At 46.4% G+C, this 5,605-nt stretch overlaps 2 non-coding genes across 2 annotated transcripts; both read left to right on the top strand.

Moving 5' to 3' along the window:
- Window positions 1-4,275: 4,275 nt before the first annotated feature.
- trnav-cac (transfer RNA valine (anticodon CAC)) lies at window positions 4,276-4,348 on the top strand. The gene has a single exon. It is a non-coding gene; the product is annotated as a tRNA-Val (tRNA).
- Window positions 4,349-4,970: 622 nt separating this feature from the next.
- On the top strand, window positions 4,971-5,042 carry trnad-guc (transfer RNA aspartic acid (anticodon GUC)). The gene has a single exon. It is a non-coding gene; the product is annotated as a tRNA-Asp (tRNA).
- Window positions 5,043-5,605: the final 563 nt, after the last annotated feature.

The raw sequence follows: 5,605 nt of genomic DNA, 5'->3' as shown, positions 1-5,605 counted from the left end.
GCCAGTGCGCCTTAGCTCATCCATCACAGACTTGCAGATGGCCTTCTTGTAGGTCAGGAATGCAGGCAGGAGGTTGGTGAAGCGCTTGGGCAGTTTCTCCAGCCACCGGGGACTGTCAGCAGACCAGATCCTCCGACAGTCCTTGCAGCAGAGTCGAGAGGAGAAGATGTAATACTGGCCACTGGTGCCAACAATCACCCGGGGCCTGCCCACGCCAGCAGAGACCACCCGAGGATGACGGCAGTCATGGAGGCAAGGCAGGGTGTAATTGTTCCTCAGCCTGACCATGATGTCACTCTCGGGCTTCCAGATAAAGAAGGGGTGCAGTTGGAAGAAGTTGGGAGATGGGAGGTCAGCCACTGTGTCAATGAGCTCCGGCTGCGGAGGAAGACGCCACAGTGAAATGCTGTTTCCTGGGTGACGAACTGGGCGTGACCCTGGCCACAGTCCGAGATCCTGCAGCTCAGTCTTCATCCACAGCCTCTGCTGCCGGGAACAGCTCCAGGTGACCGTGTACTGCTCAGGCCCAAGCAGAGTAACAGGGACAGGGAGCTGTGCTGGAGGGACTGGATAAAACAAGGAGACAAACAGTAGAAAAATCATTATAGTTAGTGTGAAAAGCTTTGATAAAATGAAATGATTACAGTTGCAGAGGGGGTTTCTACACACTGTCTTACCGTCTTCAGCTTTGTCCTCAAAAGTCAGGACTTTGCGCGCAGCAGTGAGAGCAGGACTTGTGCTGGGTCCTGAAAAAATATTATCTTTCTGTTATGCATTTGTATAGGATATAAACATGGCAACATGTTGGCTAAAGTGAATGAAATGCTTCATGCAATTAGCAGATATGTCGTTAAATGTCAGCTGTATACTACAATGTGAACTGACCTGCAGTTGACTCAGTCCTCTCCTCCTCTGTTGGACCTGCAGTCTCCTTCAAGAGGAACGCCAACTGTGGTGGGAGGGGCACAGGTGTCTTCCTCTTAGCTCCTGGTGAGGCTGGAGCTACAGGAGAGTCAAATATAAAAAACAAAACAATTATAATCATATTTAATATGTCATATTTAACTCAAGTTAACACATGATTTGTTTACATGGACTGGATTTCTGTGTTTTTACCATGAGCTGGAGATGCCTGCAGTTTAACAGTTGTATCAGGAGGGGGAGCAGATGATGCAGCAGATGGAACTACAAAAGAAAAACAAATTAATCACTTATATTCAGAGTTCACAATGTCATCAGGTGTCGGTGTTAGTAGGAACTCAAACAGCCATAAACTTGCTACTCCCACTTCTCATAACTTCACAAAGTTAAATTGATTAATTACATGGCAGGCAACAAATCAGACGACACTACTCACTAACCTAAGTGGGAGGAGCAGTATGACTCAACGAACAAGCATGCAAGTGTTAGCAGACAAGACTGCTTCATTTGTTTTAAAACAACATGCATGGAGAACAACGGTGTATACTTACCATCTTTGCTGTTGAAATCAGTTCATGGTGGCAGGCATCAATTCATAGTCCATAGGACAGTTAACACAACTCCAGCATAGGGCCGTATTATTAAAGGAACGGGGCCAGAACGTGGCCAGAACAAGGCCAGAACGTGGCCAGAACACAAACATAATAGTTAAAAACAGGCTCAGGTTTGGAGGGCATTTCATCATGTCAAAGAATTGTACTCCAGTCCTGAAACCCTGAATTTAAGAACCTGTCTTTGCTCCTGACGGCACTCCTGGTGTGGTAGCTGCTGCTACTGGCACATCACCTGGTTACACACAGAGAAATGAATAGAGGAGACATCAGATACAAAACATAACCATCATCAATTATGACATTTAGTGTAGAAAAAAGTGTACTTACAGCTCTGCACCTGAAGCTTGGAGGGTGTTATGCTCAGCATCGCTCTCTCCAACTCAGTATCTTCATCCATCACTTTGTTGTACAGAAGTGTGTATAAAACAAGATTTAGTTTGCATTAAAAGAAGCTGTAATTTGTTACATGTAAAGTATATTTCTATATAGATATAGATGATACAGATTTAAAGCACTATTTCTGGCCAGACAACTAACCACCACTAACTTTATATTATGTACAAAATATGAATAAAAGAACTTACCTGTGGGATTGGCTGGGGCACTTGAGGCACTTGTGGAAGCAGCAGCAGACTGTTGCCTCTTCCTCAGGTACTGCTGCAGCTTGGCCATGCGTGTCCCTGGGGCGCAGTTCCTCCCCAGGATGAAGTTGGCGTAGCCATCAGCCCTGCTGTCCCACACCTCCTTCCAGGTGCTCTTGGCCCGGGTGCCAAAGCCCACGAGCTGGTCGTCCTCCGCTGAGCCTGCTGCAACACCCACTTCCTTGGCCTCATACGCCAGAAGGGACTGGATCTCAGTAAAACCGAGAGCATAGTGGACGAAAGATCTCAGGCTGTCCTTGCTATGCCCCTCGGTCGTGGAGATTCCCATGGCCTCCTCCTTCTGGACGTGCTTGATGAGGTACACTGTGTACCCGATGTCGTTCATCAAGAGCCACCTGAAAGACTTCCCCTTGTACTTGCCAAACTGCAGGATGTAGTCTCCAAGCACCTCCGTCATGTCAGAGGCATCGCCTCCTCTCTGACGGACGAGAGCCAGAGCGTTCTGCCGCACCTGGTCCTCCCTCGTGGGTGCAGACTTGTCCTGCAGAGTGGGGTCGTCCTTGATCCGCCTGGCTTCAGCAGACGGGTCCTGGAGGAGAAACCCAAGTGGTCCCTTGCGGAACACAACACTGAGTCTCCCAGGGAAAAAAGACATCTGCATCGCGATCTGCCATAAAAGAAAAACAGAATCTAAAGTTTATTTTACATTTAAAGTTATGACATTTCAGGTTTGTTTTGCATCACATTTATTTTGTTATTCTATTCATTTAACAACCTGGCCTTTTAAGATGTTGCTGCAGTACATTCTCTTTGATCTCTGAACTTCAAAACAGGTCATGACCCTGTGTGTGTGTGTGTGTGTGTGTGTGTGTGTGTGTGTGTGTGTGTGTGTGTGTGTGTGTGTGTGTGTGTGTGTGAATTCACACATTGGGATACAGGAGGGGGGAGGGTGACAGTTACAGGAGAAGTGGAGAACTACTAGTGTGTGTAACCTGTTTCAGTGTGTATTAATGAAGAGGTTAAAAGAATAAACGTGTGTGTGTGAGAGTGGAAATATGGCGGAAAATTTTATTTTAACAATAATCAGACTTTGTCAGTAACTACCAAACGAGTTATCATACAAGCTGTGTACACTATTATATGAATGACCTGTCAACATCGATACTATTCAGATGTAAAGTGAAATGTGAAAAAAAATAAAATTCATATTCATTCATGAATTGACGCATAACTTCACCGTAGTCTCATAGTAAACTTCGAACCAATGACGACAGGAATAAAGCTGAGCTAACGTCAAGACACGCCCATAACTTTACTGACAAGACGATTTACCGTCATCAACAACAACAACTGTACACAAGAAAATATAAAACCATCATGTTTCATTGTTTATTCTGCGCGGCATTTTACTACGAGCGCCTTTTTACTACAAGCGCCTTTTTACTACGAGCGCCTTTTTATGAATTAACGTTACCGGGGAAAGAAAAAAGAAGCGGGCTAACGTTAACCGGTGACAGATCGGTATCGTACGGCGCTGTCACGGCATATCATAACGTTAACTTTATCACACATGTATGTTATCAAAAAACAATACTAAGTTAATTCATAGTTCAGTCCGTATTTACACAAAACCCGTTTGACAGAGACAAATCGTACCGAGTGAATGAATGAATAGCGAACAGTAAAGTTTGAATGAGCGCGGAACATAAACCCGGTGATATGACAGTAAACTCATACTGTAGTGTTAAATTTATATATTAAAAAACATCATCTTACCTTTGATAAATGTACACGAAGTGAAATTCTCGGCTGTGTCTGTGGGCTCGACTGGTCTCCAACAGAAGTCAGCGTAGAATGAATGACAGCTCATAGAAAACAATGTAAGTGATTGGGAACAGCGCCACCGGGGCGTAGCGGCCAAAAATATATTACATCCGTAGTGGTTTAGCACTACCATAGAGAATGAATGAGAAACGGTTTAGGGATTTTAGCTAAACAATTCCCGGCCTCCGCGCGGAAGACCGGGGTTCGATTCCCCGACGGGGAGACAGTTGTGTTTTCAGCTTATTGCAGCTCACCTAAAACTTAGGGGATGTGGTTTCGCCTCCTCGATTTGCACGTGGGTGCATGGGCGTGTAGTTTCCGTAGTGTAGTGGTTATCACGTTCGCCTCACACGCGAAAGGTCCCCGGTTCGAAACCGGGCGGAAACAAAGCAATTTTCTCAGGGTTTTTTGAAACAAGCAGGATATGGTCAGGTTCATCTAAAACTTAGGGGATGATAAAACTTAGACCCCGTTGCGCGCCGAGCTCCAATTGAAAAATGTTTATTCTGGGTGCAGCACGCTGTGACGACATCTTGGCGCGTCCAATAGGAGAGAAGCTGGTTCTGAAAAAAAAAGTGCGCTGAAGCAGAGCGGTGGGCGCAGCGCAAACCGCGTTCGGTGTTAAGGGCCCTTCAGGGGATGTGGTTTCGCCTCCTCGATTTGCACGTGGGTGCATGGGGGTACAGTTTCTGTAGTGTAGTCGTTATCATGTTTGTCTAATGCGGGAAAGGTCCCTGGTTTGAAATCGGGCGGAAACAAAGCAATTTTCTCAAGATTTTATGAAACAAGCAAGAGGAGGAAGGGTTGTGACAGGAACACTGACTGTATGGCTGCCTGTGGTCAAACTTTGCCACGGCTGCTGTGTCTCCAAAACAGCTCTCATTGGATCCGTCCACCGGCTGTTGTCCAGAACTTGAATAAGACCCCCCGTCTTAATGGGTCCCATAAGTTTGAAACAAGCAGGATGTGGTCAGGTTGTGACTGTACACAGCTGTTACAGCCACATGAATCCTCGTTAGTATAGTGGACAGTATCTCCGCCTGTCACGCGGAAGACCGGGGTTCGATTCCCCGACGGGGAGGCAGTTGTGTTTTCAGCTTATTGCAGCTCACCTAAAACTTAGGGGATGTGGTTTCGCCTCCTCGATTTGCATGTGGGTGCATGGGGGTATAGTTTCCGTAGTGTAGTGGTTATCACGTTCGCCTCTTTTATGAAACAAGCAAGAGGAGGAAGGGTTGTGACAGGAACACTGACTGTATGGCTGCCTGTGGTCAAACTTTGCCACGGCTGCTGTGTCTCCAAAACCTTCTCTGAGCTGGTGGTCAGAGAAGAGCTGGCATTCTTTAGTTTAGCCAGATGCTTCACATATCTGGAAATATGCTGCCATGTTGTAGGATGAAGGAGACTGTTCGGGCCGGTGCACTCCCTCAGTACCATGGCTGCATAGTCTGCATCCACCCACTTCAAAATATCTTTCGATCCGTGGTGAGTGACAGTTGTGTTTTCAGCTTATTGCAGCTCACCTAAAACTTAGGGGATGTGGTTTCGCCTCCTCGATTTGCACGTGGGTGCATGGGGGTATAGTTTCTGTAGTGTAGTGGTTATCACGCCCGCCTCACACGCGAAAGGTCCCCGGTTCGAAAC

Source organism: Trachurus japonicus, chromosome 4, assembly GCF_045865225.1.
Source record: "Trachurus japonicus isolate A0001 chromosome 4, Traja_1.0".
Taxonomy (NCBI): Eukaryota; Metazoa; Chordata; class Actinopteri; order Carangiformes; family Carangidae; genus Trachurus; species Trachurus japonicus.
Note: the sequence above shows the minus strand (reverse complement) of the source record. Positions and strands in the feature narration are given on the sequence as shown.